Below are 17,770 nucleotides of genomic sequence, written 5' to 3'. Positions count from 1 at the left end.
CCCTGTGTTCCGAGCGCTTCATGTTCTTATATATATATATATATATATATATATATATATATATATATAGCTTATATACTATATATTGTATTATGTTATATATAGAATATACCTTGATATATAATACACTATACTATACACTTAGTATATATAATAAGCATAGTATATATATATATATACTATACTATACTATGCACTAAGTATTAGTGCATTACCTAATATTATATCGAATATAGTCTTTATATATATATAACTTATATATATATATATATATATTAATTGATATAAGTCGAGACGTTTTAATTTATTGTTAATATATACATGCATATGAGTAGGTTATAAGTCGATGAATCAATTTACAAGTGTATCAATACCTAAACAAACCCGTCCCTGTGTTCCGAACGCTTCATGTTCTTATATATATATATATATATATATATAGACACACACGCACAACGTGCTACGAATAGACTAACAAAGGATGAATAGACTAAAATATACTCTAACATGTTATATATGCAATTAAGCAGTACTACGAAGCGTGCGTGTGTGTCTATATATATATATATATATATATATATATATATATATATATATATATATAGACACACACGCACGCTTCGTAGTACTGCTTAATTGCATATATTTTAATTGCTTAATTGCATATATATAGAGGGTATATATATATATATATACGAGCTTTTTCGAGTTGTTCAATAGCCCCTTCACGCAGTTCTTCTGAATTTCGAATAGTATTCAAGATCCTCTGTTTTCGATTATCTAATAAATTACTTAATGAAAGTAGATTATTTTTCTATTCCTTTCCAAAATTCCATAATCCCTTCCCGAACCAAACATGAATCTTTCGATTCATTTGGATCTCACGCTCAATTACTTAAGGTAAATTCTCATATCTTTTTTTATGAATGTAATGAGCCTATCTTCTCTTCTTTGTTCATATTCCAAAAAGATATCGAAACTAATGTAAGACCAAAATATTCGGAGGACTCTTCTGACAAAATAAAAAATATGTAATTGTCAGCAAAGTTGTTTCTTTTTTTTTTTTCAAATCCAAAAAGCTCTTCTTATTTAGAATAGGTCGTCGATTCAGCATTAGATAAAGGGGGTAAAATCCCCGTTTTTACAATTTACAATAAGCGGTTCAAATCATTTTATCAATATGAGTATCCTATATCGATAAAATATTTATTTTGAAACCACCTCTATATTAACATAGTGGTAGAAAGAGTACCATGCTGCGTCTAGACTTCAAACAGTTTGTTTTAACCATGTTAATAGTTCCACATTATTGGTTAATAGAGAATCAAAATTGATTTACCAATGAATCGCGAAATGCTATGGTTCTTACATATAATTTCTGAATTTATTCAGAAGTAATTCGCGAGATCATGCACCTCTCTTTCCTAGTTATAACGGAAAAGGGTACAGCTGGGTGGTCCAGCCTATTCTTGAAATAAACAACTCGCACACACTCCCTTTCCAAAAAAAATCAATACACCAAGCACTACACTTAGATTTATTGGATTTGTTGCTAAAATATCGGTATTAAACCCGAAACTCCCGGCAGATGGCCAGTGGCCCAAAGAAACGAAAGAATCGGTTACGTTTTTCATATGATCTCCTCTTATAGATAGACTAAAAAATCGAACAGAGTTCTTTTTGTAGCACTTCGCCCCTCTTTTTATTTATTCTTTTATTTTTTCTGAAATTGAGTCAAAAAATAAAAAATATTCGAGTTAGTTATAAATTATGAACTAATGAACTAGCCCTTTTATTGGTTATTGGAACACTAACACTTACTAAAAAGAGTTTCCCTTGGTCTATGAACGGGAAGGATGAAAGCGAGTCAGTATGCTAATTCCTCATCCGCAAATCAGCCCTTCCCGTAGGTTCTTTTCTCAAAGAATAAAGAATTGGAGGAGGGAAATCTTGATAGAATTTGAAAAAGCAAACGACAAGTCGAAGGCAATAAAATATGAAAAATGTATTTATTTTTCATATTTCTAAGCTAAGATTAAACAAAAGGATTCGCAAATAAAAGTGCTAATGCTACAACCAGTCCATAAATTGTTAAAGCTTCCATAAAAGCTAGACTAAGCAATAGCGTACCTCGTATTTTTCCCTCTGCCTCAGGCTGTCTCGCGATACCCTCTACAGCTTGACCCGCAGCAGTCCCTTGACCAACTCCGGGTCCAATAGAAGCAAGCCCTACGGCCAATCCAGCAGCAATAACGGAAGCGGCAGAAATCAGCTGCATATATAGCATGTTAGAGTATATTTTAGTCTATTCATCCTTTGTATTACAAAAGTGTTAGCGGGTTACATTTATATTATTTAGATAGTAAATACAAAAGTGATTTTTAATTTTGACCATTGTTGACCTGAAAAGAGACCAACTTTGGTCGCTAAATATACATAAATTTAAATTAGCGACCAAAGTTGGTCGCTAAATTTAAATCAGATTTATTTATATTTTATATAATATTCAAAATAATAATATAATTGTTAAACGTTAGAACTGGATCCCAGATTAGAGACCAAAGTTGGTCTCTATTTTTGTAAGCGACCAACTTTGGTCGCTAAATTTGAATTATATTTTTTTATATTTTATAATGTTTTTTAAATAAAAATATAATTATTAAAATTTTATAACTGTGTCCCATTTTAGCGACCAAAGTTGGTCGCTATCTGCTTACCCTTAATTAGCGACCAAGTTTGGTCGCTAATTTTAAATTATATTTTTTATATTTTATAATTTTTTTTAAATAATATTATAATTTTATAAGTGGGTCCCCTATAGCGACCAACGTTGTTCGCTAATCTCGGTATACTTTTGACCAAGCAAGTCTGACCAGTCCGGTCAATATTTTGACAAAATTAGAGATCAAGTTGCGATCAACCTTGGTCGCTAATGTATATCAAATAATTATTTTATTATTTTCACCAATTTAGCGACAACTTTGATCGCTTTTCTTGACAGACCAACTTTAATCGCTAAAGTTTGGTCGCTTTTTTCCGGAATTCTAGTAGCGAATTTCCATTAATCATGAGATTAAATACACGATAGTTTGAATACAAATGAAAGAAACAATACTTCAGTCACTACATATGACGAGTAAGTATTAGTTAAACACTAAGGTTGTGTTTGGCTTGAAGGAAAATATTTTTCGAAAAATATTTTACAATTTTTTCATGTTTGGTTCGCTTAAATATTTTGGAAAATATTTTCCTCATCAACTCATTTTTTTCCAATTGGAGGAAAATATTTTCCATAACTCTTTTTCAACCTTCCCCACCCTATTCCCCATCCCTATCAACCCCCAACAACCCACCCCCCACACCCTTAGCTACCGACTGCACCCCCGCCCCACCCACCCTCACACCCACCCCCCATCTCGCCCCATTAATAGTACTTTCTTTTCATGTTATAGATAGATATTTTTTCATTTCAACGAATGGGTATTTTTTTTCATGATATAAAAAAAGTATTTTTTTCAGTTTAACAAAAAATGTACTTTCTTTTCATGATATAGAAAAAGTATTTTCTTTCATTTCAACAAAATGAATATTTTCTTTTTGTGATGTAGAAAAAGAATTTTTTCGTTTCAACAAAATAAGTATTTTCTTTTCATGATGTAGAAAAAGCATTTTTTTTTATTTCAATAAACTAATTACTTTATTTTCATGTTGTAGAAAGAGTACTTTCTTTTTCAACCAAAAAAAAAATATTTTCTTTATAGTTATGGAGCATAAATTTTATCATTATTTTACGTAAAAAAAGTTAAAGCAGCACATTAGTTCCTTTGGGTTTATGTGAATTTTTAAAAGAATAGAAGATGAAGGTAGCAGAGATGAGGATGTTGAAATAGATGTGCAGGCTCTCCAGGTTAGATAGGATCAGGAATGAGTATTCACGACAAGGTGAGTGTGGCCCCCATTGAGGACAAGATGCGTAAAGCAAGGCTTAGGTGATTTAGACATGTGAGGAGGAGGAGCACAGATGTCCCGCTGAGGAGGTGTGAGAGGTTGACATTGGAGGGCGTACGAAGAGGTAAAGATAGACCGAAGAAGAAGTGGGGAGTGGTGATTAAGCAACATGACACAGCTTCATCTGACCGATGACATGACCCTTGATAGGAAGATGTAGAATCGAGGATTGTGGCAGTAGGGTAGGTGGTAGATTGTTCATACCAATAGGATTAGTACGCACTCTCGCATTCTGTTGGTAGTAGGTTTCTATGAATACTCGTCATTTCTTTCATTTTGATCATCTTATTATAGTGTTGTTTCTATGCTACTTTTACATGCCTTATTGGTGTTGTCCCTCATTGTCTATCTTTTTAATTAATGCGGTGCTTATGGTTTCCTGGGTCGAGAGTCTATTGGAAACAACCTCTCTACCTTCACAAGGAAGGGGTAAGGTTTTCGTACACACTATCCTCCCTAGACCCCATTATGTGCCACGATGTGGGATAATACTGGGTATGTTATTGTTGTTGTAATTAAACTGTTGACGAAAATAGAGTCTTGAAAACGTTGGGTATTTGGGGGAGAGGGGAGGAGAGAGAAGGGGAGAGCAAAGAAACATGGGAACTTGGGGGAAGGGGGTGAGAGTAACATAAAAAATATTTTCGTAAAAAAATAATTTGTACTCTCTAACCAAATACTAGAAAATATTTTTCCGGAAAAATTTTTCCACTCACCAACCAAACAAAGAAATATAAGTGATAAAGTCACTCATTTTCCATGAAAACATTTTCTCCAAGGAAAACATTTTCCTTCATACCAAACGCACCCTAATATGTGAATACATATACTTAACGGTAAGAACGCTATCCAATTCGTCTATTTCTATTACAAATAATAGGAAAAGTTGCTCTCACGATTAGGAAAAGAAGACTATAAAAGAAATCGAGTTGCAAATAACACGCTGTCGTGTTAATATCAAGTGTTCCTCTTTTTATAAAAGTTTATATATACAGTTGGTATGACTTGGATTTATTGTTCAAATGAATTAGTTTTCACATGGCAAGAGAAGCCAGGAAGTAAAACTAACTTCCAACAGAATTAATTAGGGAGGAGTTCAAAGATTACACGGAAAAAATCTGGTGCTAGAAATGTAAAAAGATATGGTAATGTCTATTCATGCCCAAGAGGAAGACACATTCCCATTGATCAGGTTAGTCGATATGCGTTGAGTGTATAATAATTAAGAAAGTTAAGTCTTAAATTTTAGTGACATATTTTAAGATAGAATTAAAATTAGGGCAAAAAGAACAATTTCGCTAATAAATTCAGCTGCTACATATAGTAATAGAGTCATTTCGCGTACATAATTGAATAATATCGGTAAAACAGGCATCAGCGAAAAGAGACAAATTGGGGGAAGGGGGGGGGGGGGGAGAGAGAGCCGACGAACAAAACCAAAAACATCACTAAAAAAGCACAGCAGCATACAGTTGGATTATGTTATCATTAAGCATTATCAACAGTGTTATGATGTTAATGACACTGCCTTGGCTATTATTAGGGCACAGCTATAATAAGAACGGAAAAGGGCCAAAAATATCCCTATCATTTGGTAAATGGTTTATAAATACCCTCTGTTCATCTATTTGTCCAAAAAAACACACGACGTTAATTCTATTAACAAAAATACCCCCGCGACTAACGGTGGAATTGGTGGGTCTTTCATTTAATGACGTAGCGATTTTTAACTGGGCCACGTGGCAATCTTTAATTGAAACAAAAATGGTATTATTTCAACTCATTTACCTTATCCAACCCATTTACAAAAATGGGTGGAATCTATCACACCCACTCCCACTAATCTGACCTCCCCCTTTCTTCTTCTCCAATCATAAACCCCATCTTTGGACAAATTACTGAACGGAAATGGACCAAATTTACACTAGTAAATTTCAGTTTCAGCTTCCTGCAACGGAGCCACAACAGATTTTGAAATCATAATAGCATCACTGTCAACAGGCTCATCTTTCACATCTTCATCTACTGGATTCACATTTACAGCTCTAGAGCCATTCACCACCACAAGCTTAACCTCAAACACATGAGTAAAAAATTTGTTCACTCTGCACAGGTGCGGCTGCCTCAAATACTTACTTTACTTCACTTTTGACTGAGTGAAGCTCCGACTGTGTAATCGCTATCAAATCTGACTGTGAAGGTGTTCTAGCAGTAATCAACAGTTGAAATCAATCGCTCGATAAGTTGGGCTCCTTACGGTTCGAGGAACAAGAAGTGACAGCGATGACGATGATTATACCATTGATAACAATAAAGAGATACAGAGATTTAAGCCAAGCTATAACGACACTCCAAATGGTTGGGAATTCGTTAAAATCCTGTGGAATTGACGCTTTTAATACCATTGCTAAGGAAACTGCCCCAATTGATATTAGCACAACCTTCAATGATAGAATTAAACTATTCGTCGATGGTGCCATTTTAATTTCTTCGATAACTTTAACGAAATTATTTATTTTTCGGGCTAGTGTTTTGAATTTTTTCGGTGAGTGATTTGATTCTACTGTAAAGTAATTTAATAAAGGCACAATGTTTACACACAAAATCAAGCTTTGAAGGAAAAGAAAATTTTGGAGCAGAAGCTCATATGAGCTTTTCAGATGACCAAGATCCTATTTGGGAGAAGAAGACTGAAAATCGGTATGGTTAATGTAGTTTTATGACCCATATAACAAACTTAGGGTCGGATCAGGTAAGTGGATCGAAATAAGTTATTTTGGCCCGAAACTGTCACGTGGTCCAGTAAAAAATTGTCATGTCATTAAATTGAAGGCCCACAAATTCTTCCGTTAAACGTGGGGGTAATTTTAATAATAAAATTAACGTCGTGTGCTTTTTTGGACGGATAAATGGACGGAGGGTATTTTTAAACCATTTAGCAAAGGTAGTTTAGGCCCTTTTCCGTAATAAAAACATTGAATTATATTGGATGCGTTAATACACGTGTCGACTATGAGAAAATTCTTGCTCGTATAAGTTCTCGTGATTGGACATGATAGAACTTGTTTAATTTGTAAAAAAAACAATTGATAAAGCAGTTACCTAATCATATCTCTTGCATTATATAAGCAAAATCTTGAGAGTCAACAAAATAAAGTTCAAAATTATGACTTATCCCTACCTTTCCACTACAGCTGATGCTGCAATAGTCAAATAGTAGTAATATTTCATCTTTTCATTTTCTCCATTTGTTGTGATTTTTAGCTAGTTTTTCCCTTCGCCCATATTGGAAGGCAAATCTACAGGATCCAATCAAAAGATGTTTAAGGTATATAATATACATCATCAGTCTTAAGAAACTTTTTCAACATCAGTTCACTTTGTCACAAGTAATAAGTCTCTGTTATGAAATATAACCCAAAATAACAATATAGAACAAGCAAAAACAAACTAAGAGATATAGAGAGAAAGAGAGGAAGAGAGATTCTTATTTCTTCTTCAATTGTGTATTTTTCCTATCTATTACAAGGCCTTTATATAGGCATAAAAAGTGAAGAAAATATGTCATGGAATATGTCATTGAACATACAAATTATGTCATTGAATATGTCATTAAGCATTTTAGCTAAAGATCATGGAAGAAGAGTAGACATCCACCATAATGTGATATTCATCATAACACTCCCCCTTGGATGTCCATAGATAATGTGCCTTGTTAAAAACTCTCTAAAAAAATATTGGGATGTACATAGTTATTTATAATATGCATTGCTTGCTGCCTCATTAAAAACCTTACCAGGAAAACCCAGTGGGACAAAACCTTGGTTAAGGAAAAGAGTGCAGCGTGTAGTTACTCCCCCTGATGAAAAATCACTTAATGTCTCGAAGACGACGCATTCCAATCTTATATATCAGCTTTTCAAATATTGAGGTTGGTAATGCCTTAGTGAACAGATCAGCCAAATTATCACTTGAACGAACTTGTTGTACATCTATTTCACCATTCTTCTGAAGATCATGAGTGAAAAAGAATTTTGGTGAAATGTGTTTTGTTCTATCTCCTTTGATATATCCTCCTTTCAATTGAGCTATGCATGCAGCATTGTCTTCATACAATATTGTTGGAATATTCTCTTTCGAAGAAAAACCACATGTTTGCTGAATGTGTTGAGTTATAGATCTTAACCAAACGCATTCTCGACTTGCTTCGTGAATGGCTATTATCTCTGCATGATTTGAAGAAGTAGCAACCATAGTTTGTTTTGTCGAACGCCATGATATGGCTGTACCTCCACTTGTAAATAAATAGCCTGTCTGAGATCGACCTTTGTGTGGATCAGACAAATATCCTGCATCTGCATAACCAATCAATGATGGCTTGGATTCGTTTGAATAAAATAAACCCATATCAATGGTCCCTTGGAGGTATCTGAATATATGTTTAATACCATTCCAGTGTCTTTGTGTTGGCGAAGTACTAAATCTTGCCAATAAACTTACTGAGAAAGCTATATCTGGTCGGGAATTATTGGCAAGATACATTAATGCCCCAATTGCACTAAGATATGGTACTTCGGCACCAAGAAGCTCTTCATCATTTTCATGAGGTCGGAATGGATCTTTCTTTATATCAAGTGATCTCACAACCATTGGGGTACTCAATGGATGTGCTTTATCCATATAGAATCGCTTTAAAATCTTTTCGGTATATGTTGATTGATGGACAAATATTCCATCTTTCATATACTCAATTTGTAGACCAAGACAAAATTTTGTCTTTCCAAGATCTTTCATTTCAAATTCTTTCTTCAAACAGTCTACTGTTTTTGGAAGCTCCTCAGGAGTTCCAATGATATTTAAATCATCAACATACACAGCGATTATAACAAATTCAGATCCAGACCTTTTTATAAAGACACAAGGACAAATTGGATCATTCTTGTACCCTTCTTTCAACAGGTATTCACTCAGGCGATTGTACCACATACGACCTGATTGTTTCAATCCGTATAAAGATTTCTGAAGCTTTATTGAACAAGTTTCTCGAAAACTTTTATATGCTTCTGGCACTTTAAATCCCTCAGGTACTTTCATAAAAATTTCGTTGTCTAATGATCCATACAAATAGGCTGTAACAACATCCATTAGATGCATATCAAGTTTTTCTTGCACTGCCATATTTATGAGATACCTGAAGGTGATAGCATCCACTACAGGAGAATATGTCTCCATATAATCAATTCCAGGCCTTTGGGAAAACCCTTGTGCCACAAGTCGTGCTTTATATCTAACGACTTCATTTTTATCATTTCGTTTCCGCACAAAAACCCATTTATACCCTACTGGCTTTATGCCTTCAGGTGTTCGAACTATGGGTCCGAAGACTTCACGTTTTCCAAGTGAAGTTAACTCTGCCTGGATAGCGTCTTTCCATTTTGGCCAATCATTTCTCTGTCTACATTCATTGACAGATTTTGGTTCAAGATCCTCATCTTGTTGCATTATTTCAACAGCAACATTATAAGCAAAAAATGTTATCGATAACAACATTATTTCGGTTCCATCTTTTCCCGGTTGAGACGTAACTTATTGATATCTCTTCATTTTCATTATTTTCAGGTACCTGGACCTCCCCTAAGGTCTTATCATTTGTTACGTCTTGGGGCTCTTCTTGAGCCACTACCTCCGTGTTATGTTCACTTTGATCATTTGCTCCTTTTCTTCTTCGAGGATTTTTATCTTTAGAACCGATTGGTCTACCACGTTTCAAGCATGGCTTAGACTCATTTGCTTTAATTAATTGTCCTGTCGGGATATCAACTCGAATTGGTGCATTAGCAGCTGGAATATGTGACTTGGTCACCCTTGGTAGGTCAGTGAATGCATCTGGCAATTGATTTGCAATATTTTGCAAATGAATAATCTTTTGAACCTCTTGTTCACATTGATTTGTTCGAGTATCTAAATGAGACAGTGATAATGCATTCCAATCTATATTCTTTTTCAGCTGCTTATTTTCTCCCCCTAATGTTGGATATACTGATTCATCAAAATGACAATCAGAAAATCTTGCCGTAAATAAATCTCCAGTCATCGGCTCTAGATATTTTATAATTGAAGGAGATTCATATCCAACATATATCCCCAACCTTCTTTGAGGACCCATCTTTGTGCGTTGTGGTGGAGCAATTGGAACATATATCGCACAACCAAAGATCCTAAGATGGGAAATATTTGGCTCCTGACCAAAAGCCAATTGCAATGGGGAGACTTTATGATAACTTGTGGGCCTTATCCGCACAAGTGATGCTGCGTGCAAAATAGCATGACCCCATACTGAAATGGGAAGTTTTGTTCTCATAAGCATTGGTCTAGCAATTAATTGGAGGCGTTTGATCAATGATTCTGCTAGACCATTTTGTGTATGAACATGAGCAACCGGATGCTCAATGGTAATCCCAGTTGAAATACAATAATCATTAAAGGCTTGGGATGTAAACTCACCAGCATTATCAAGACGGATTGTCTTAATTGCATAATCTGGAAACTGTGCTCTTAGCTTTATTATTTGAGCCAACAATCTCGCAAATGCCATATTGCGAGTTGATAGTAAGCACACATGTGACCATCTTGTAGATGCATCTATCAAAACCATATAATATTTGAATGGTCCACATGGAGGGTGAATGGGCCCACATATATCACCTTGTATACGTTCCAGAAATGCAGGGGATTCCATCCTAACTTTAATAGTTGATGGTCTAATAATTAATTTTCCTTGAGAACATGCAGCACAAGAGAATTCCTTAAATTGAAGAATTTTCTGATTCTTCATTGCATGTCCATGTGAATTCTCAATTATTTTACGCATCATATTAGAACCAGGATGGCCCAACCGGTCATGCCAAATAATAAAATTATCTTGATTAGTAAACTTCTTGTTTACTACGGCATGTGTTTCAATCCTGCTAATACTTGTGTAGTATAAGCCGGAGGAAAAAGCGGGTAACATTTCAAGCACATATTTCTTACCGGACGTTATTGTAGTAATATAAAGATATTCAATCTTTTCATCATTTGTAGTCTCAATATGATAGCCATTTTGGCGAATATCTTTGAAACTTAATAAGTTTCTTTGAGATTTACTACAATATAGTGCTTCATCAATAGCCAAATTTGTTCCTCCTGGTAGTAATAAATTGGCTCTTCCAGAACCTTCAATTAATCTTGTACTACCGGATATTGTATTAACATTCGCTTCTTTCATTACCAAATAAGAGAAATATCTCTTATCTTTTAAAATAGTGTGTGTTGTAGCACTATCCAGAAGACATATATCATCTTTATTAATCTTGAGTCCAACTGAAGACTGGGGAATTTTCATATTCTTCATAAAAAAAGACAAATAATACATCATAAGAAATATGAAAGACAAGCAAAAAAAACATTAAGAAATACATTAGAAATATAGAAACTAGCAATACATGATGCATTAGGAAAATACACTCAAGAAAAAATAAACTAGTTGCAAACATAAACATAACAACTTTTATAACTTCATTCCCCAGTAAGATGATTCATTCTTCAGTCAATATCCTCAAAGAAGTCTCCAATTTCTAAATGAGTAATATTTGTTAGGCCTTCCAAATCATCATCTTTATATGCAGGATGTGCCTTAGAATCATATTTATTTGAGGGACCTGCTTCATCATTATTATTTTGAAAGGTCAAGTGTGCCTCCACATTATTTTCTTTTTTCTTGAGGGAGGCTTGATAAAGTTTGACAAAATGTTCTGGCGTACGACAAATGCGCGCCCAATGACCTCTCATACCACATCGGTGACACATACTAGCTTTACCTTTTGAATGATTAATTTGAGAACCCTTATTGTTCTCCCATTTATTTCCACCATAATGACGATAATTGTTTCGCCCCCTGCCACGTCCACGTTTATGACCATGTCCACGACCACGGTAATTATTTTGTTTTCTTTCAAACTTATCATATGTTGCTATAGCATTCACTTCCGGAAATGGAGCTGACCCAGTAGGACGGGCTTCATGATTTTTCATTAATAGAGTATTATTCTGCTCAGCCACAAGTAGGCATGTGATTAACTCAGAATATTTCTTAAAACCTTTTTCACGGTATTGTTGTTGTAGCACCACATTTGAAGCGTGAAAAGTAGAAAATGTTTTTTCCAATAAGTCCTCATCTGTGATAGTGTCTCCACATAATTTTAATAGAGAACTTACTTTAAAGATAGCAGAATTATACTCACTTACAGTTTTAAAGTCTTGCAACCTTAAATGTATCCACTCATACCGAGCTTTTGGTAATACCGTAAGTTATAGGTGGTCATATCGATCCTTCGAATTAATCCATAATTCAAGTGGATCTTTTACTGTTAAATATTCAGTTTTTAACCCTTCATGTAAATGATGGCGAAGGAAAATCATGGCTTTCGCTTTATCCTGATTTGATGCTTCATTTCCTTGTATAATCGTATTTCCAAGACCTTTAGCGTCGAGGTGAATTTCAGCATCAATGACCCATGATAAATAGTTCTTCCTGGTGATGTCAAGTGCCACAAATTCAAGTTTTGATAAATTTGACATAGTGAAAACTATCATAAAAGATGAATAAGTTAGAGAAATAATTATAATAATAAACAATTAATGAAACAAATCGATTAAGGTAAAACAAATGAAAATAAAGCTATATCATGTTAGCAATCTACTATTTCATTTTATTCATGCCATAAAATAGAAACTATATATTATTTCATTTCACTTTATATTATTGATATATATATATATATATATATATATATATATATATATATATATATTTCATTTCACTTTATATTATTGATATATATAGAATTTAACATTTTATTAGTTGCAGTGACTAGATAATGTATACACTACATACATATGCATACATTTTTTTTAATGGTATTGTGTCAGGTGTGAAAAACAACATGATAAACAAAAATATGAAAAAGGGAACAACAACATGAATGATGTAAATTATCAAAAATTGCAAAGAAAAATTTAGGTTGTAAGAATTAAGCATATGATATATGTACTGCCATAAATAAAATGATTATAATGATACATACCTCAATAAAATATGGCTCAACTTAGCTGGAGTTAAGAATAAAATTAGAGCTTCGTGCTGATAACGTGTTATGAAATATAACCCAAAATAACAATATAGAACAAGCAAAAACAAACTAAGAGATATAGAGAGAAAGAGAGGAAGAGAGATTCTTATTTCTTCTTCAATTGTGTATTTTTCCTATCTATTACAAGGCCTTTATATAGGCATAAAAAGTGAAGAAAATATGTCATGGAATATGTCATTGAACATACAAATTATGTCATTGAATATGTCATTAAGCATTTTAGCTAAAGATCATGAAAGAAGAGTAGACATCCACCATAATGTGATATTCATCATAACAGTCTCATATTTTTACGAGGCGTACCTATATATATTCTTTTGATTGATTTGAATAGTACAAATAATTTTGTACATTAACGATGTATACAACTCAAACCCCACAAATAATTAGACCCGTTTTGAAATAATTGAAGCAGCCATCATTATTTTCAAAATACACCTTTCGTGGTTGTCACTTTCTAAATTATTAGAATATGATGATCTTCCTGGTCCAACAGATTTTCATCTGTCTAATTGGAAAGCCTTTTCATAGCTGCTCCATTCATGTTACCTACTAGGGGTTTTTTTTCCGGCTTTTACAATTATTACCTTCTAAATAAAGTCAAGACAAATATTGGACTTAGTTACTCCTAATACCTCAAATTAGCTTTGATAGAAAAAAGAAATTGTATCTTGCAAATAAATTTGAAATTTTTTCACAATTTGAAGTTAGCTATATAGCTAAGGCAAAATTATTACTGATAGTGGCAATATGGTATGGACGAAAAACTTCATTTTATGTGTTTGACCCGATCAACAACGATAAAGCCTTTGAAGGTTGTGACGTGTTAACCTGGCCTCAAAAGGTCGAGGTAAAGTGAGGAAGATAAATAATTGTCGAGGTCAAGATGGTTTAACAGAAGACGATACGAGGACGAGCATCCGCCTTCGGTACGAAATGATGACCAGTTTTAGGATTTATATTCCCTAGAGACAAGGGCGGATTCATCCTTAACGAAGTGGTGTCACGCAACACCGCTTCGTTGGAAAATTTTACTACTTATATATATATATATATATATATATATATATATATATATATTAATACTGTGAGGAAACGGATAAGAAGGAAAAAATGACAACTTGACAAAGATTATCTCTTGGTGTGTTGGTTATGTGCTTGATTTTGCTCTAAGAGATCAAAGATTCAAATATTAACTAGTATATTTTTCTTGTAAATATTTGAGAGAGCCTTTGTGGTTAAAAATTGTGATGAAGTAGAATTGAACTCCAGACATTTTCTAACTTTAGACTCAATATAACCAATTGACTAAAATTGTTTCTTGTTTATAAATATGATAACTAAAGTTATTATTGTTGGTCTAAATATGATAAATATAAAATCGAGACCGCTTATAAAAATTTCTCGTACGCCCCTGCCTAGAGAATATTCTAATAGATATTCCTTTTTGTTGTACTATCTAGGGTTTTGTGGCACAAGTACTCTTATACATAGAAAAAAATGTAGGCCAAAAAGGGGATCGAAACTCTTGGTAAAGAATATCATAAACGTTCTCTTTGCAAGATTCTCACTTTATTGAATAGAACAAATTAAAGCTTGACTTTACACTTCTTTTGTTTTACTCATCTCTTCCGATCCAAGAAGAATCGGAATATACACTTGCTTGTCATCATCCGTCATTGTTAGAAAGCATATCTAAAGATTTCATCCTTGTCGGGTGATCTTTGTCTCATTTACTATCTAAAAGTCATTTATTATCATTTATTGCTATCTTTTACATTTATTAGTCTTTATTGCTCCATCATCTCCAAAATAGTCTTATTCAATATTATAGGGTAAATATTCGCCCTAGAAGTATTAGATCTGTCATTGCATATTGATATTGACTATGATTAACCTTCTTTTTCTATAAATTTAATTATATAAAAACCAAGATCCAATTTTTTGGTCATACAAATATGTTGGAATCTCCAAATTAAAAGATTGTCATATAGCTTCATATGAAAGAAATATAAAGGTAGTTTACACTTATCTATTAACCTTTGTCCCATTTTTTGTGGCGCTATTCTTTTTAATTTGTTAAAAAAAAAGACAATATTCTTATTTTAAAATTTTTATCTTCGCTTAATGACATAATTTTCATTTGAAATAGTCTCTCTACTTTCACTAAATAGGTAAGGCGTGCGTACACATTACTCTCCTGAAATCTAACTTGTGAAAATATATTGGGATTGTTGTTGTACGTTATTGTAAGTTTAAAAAAAATCTTTCTTTCGCGCTTAAATTCCATGTCTAATCAAACATCTTAGCAAGCAACATCTTTATCCAGTGTGCACTAGCAAGGTACCAATGATTACACATTAAGTAAGATACGTTATCTAATCTATGTATCTATATTATTATACAAGCACGATTAACTTACACTAAATTGTGATGACCTTTCATCACTCGTTTTGAAAGTAAATTCTGTGATCTGAGGCCTTAAAACCCTCTTTTTGTCTCACATCGATTTGCGTAAGCAGTACGAACGTGTATCCGGAAAGCCATTATATGAAAATCTGTCAAAAATGATAAATTTTGCTTTTAAAATGAATTTAAGTTGACTTCAGTCAATATTTTGGGTAAACGGACCCGGACCCGTGATTCGACGGTCCCGGAGGGTCCGTAAGAAAATATGGGACTTGGGCGTATGCCCGAAATTGAATTCCGAGGTCCCATGCCCGAAATGAATTTTTTAAGGAAATTGTTTAACTGAAATTATAAGATTTTTTAGAAATTGGAATGTGTTTGAATTCGATGGTATCGGGCCCGTATTTTAGTTTCGGAGCCCGGTACAGGTCTTATATAGCATTTAAGTTGAGCCTGTAAAATTTGGTAAGAAACGGACTTAAAATGACGTGAATCGGACCATCGATTGTTAAATATGGAACTTAAGAGTTCATGAGATTTTTCTTTGATTTTGATGCTAAATCCATAGTTATTGATATTATTTTCATGATTTGATCGCATGAGCAAGTCCGTATGATGTTTTTGGACTTGCGTGCATGTTTGGTTTGGAGCCCCGAGGACTCAGGGTGAGTTGTGGATAGGCCACTGAGTGAAATTTGACTTAGGAAATTGCTGGCGTGTTGCAGGCTTTGCAATTGCGAAGCCTGACTCACAAATACGAGCTCGCAACTGCGAAATTGTATCGCAAATGCGAAAATGGCCTGGGCAGGCCTTGATCGCAAATGCGAAAAAGGCTAGAGTCGCAAATGCGACTTATTCTTCGCAAATGCGAAGATAGCATGTCCTGAAGGGGTTCGCAATTGTGAACCCTCGTCGCAATTGCTACATCAGAGACCGGTTATTTGGGACTTAGACACATTTTCATCCATTTTTCAAACCTTCTCAAAACCTAAACACTTTTGGGTGATTTTCTAAAGAAAGTTTTATCTCCAAACCAATTGTAAGTCATTTCTAACTCATTTTCTTTAATCTATAATATCTTTTCATATGATTTCAATCCAAAATCAAGGGTTTTCATGGGGAAAATTGGGTGTTTTGGGTAGAACTTAGGTTTTTCAAATTTTGGGGATTTGGGCCTCAATTTGAGGTCCGATTTCAAAACAAATTATATATTTGGGTTTGTGGGTGAATGGGTAATCGGGTTTTGGTTCGAACCTCGGGTTTTGACCATGTAGGCTCGGGATCGAATTTTGACTTTTTTGGGGAAATCTTTATAAAACCTATTTTCATGCAGTATAATTGATTCATGTAGTATTTATTGATATCGTTAAGTAAATTGTGGCTAGATACAAGCAAATTGGTGGTGGAAACAAGAGGTAAAGCGATAGTTGAGTCTTGAATTGTGTTCGTGGCATCGAGGTAAGTGTTTGGTCTAACCATAGCTTGAGGGATTTGGAGTCGTGTCTTATTTGTGATGTGTTAATTGTTGAGTACGAAGTATAGGCATGGTGACGAGTATCTATATGTTGGTGTCAAGCATGCCCGTGTGTCTTATACTATGACTAATGTGACTCAGTTTCGTATTGTTCATGCTTTATATGATGATTTCTTTGTTGAACAAGTCTTGTAGAAGTATTATTGGTAATTGAATATTGAAGAGTGTTGGTTCAAGTTGTAAAATGATTGGTGGAAGTATTATTCGCAATTGAACATTTTAGAGCATTGGCACAAGTTGTGAATTGAGTTGTGAAGTAAATGTGAAAAAGAGAAGAGGTTTATGATATTGTCTCCCTTGCCGGGATGTTGTTACTTTTGATGTTATCTCCCTTGCCGGGATATTATTGTTTCCCTTGTCGGGATATGGTTGATATACTATTATTACCTTGCCGGGATTTTATTGTGATTTTATTGATTCCCTTGCCCTTATTGCTTTATGATTGTTGTTTGGGTAAGGAAGAGTGTTAAAGCACGAAGGTTGATGTCGTGCATGATATTTGTGAGAGAGTGTTAACGCACGAAGGGTGATGTCGTGCCAATTTTGTGAGGTTAAATCATGAAGGATGATGCCGTGACGCACGATGTACAATTCCGTGTCATGATATGAGCGATAATGCATGAAGGAT

General features: G+C 34.0%; 1 long non-coding RNA gene across 2 annotated transcripts; it reads right to left on the bottom strand.

Annotated features, from left to right (window-relative positions):
* Positions 1–11,446: 11,446 nt before the first annotated feature.
* LOC138872580 (uncharacterized) lies at positions 11,447–13,301 on the bottom strand. 2 transcript variants are annotated; one of them, XR_011401006.1, is made up of 2 exons: positions 13,134–13,301; positions 11,447–12,635 (listed from the first exon to the last, which is right to left on the bottom strand). It is a non-coding gene; the product is annotated as an uncharacterized lncRNA (long non-coding RNA). The 2 variants fall into 2 exon arrangements; XR_011401005.1 differs by having other exon boundaries at positions 11,447–12,580; positions 13,134–13,295.
* Between the last annotated feature and the right edge of the window lie 4,469 nt (positions 13,302–17,770).

This window comes from Nicotiana sylvestris, chromosome 7, assembly GCF_000393655.2.
Source record: "Nicotiana sylvestris chromosome 7, ASM39365v2, whole genome shotgun sequence".
Lineage (NCBI taxonomy): Eukaryota > Viridiplantae > Streptophyta > Magnoliopsida > Solanales > Solanaceae > Nicotiana > Nicotiana sylvestris.
This window is presented reverse-complemented; position numbering and strand designations above follow the sequence as displayed.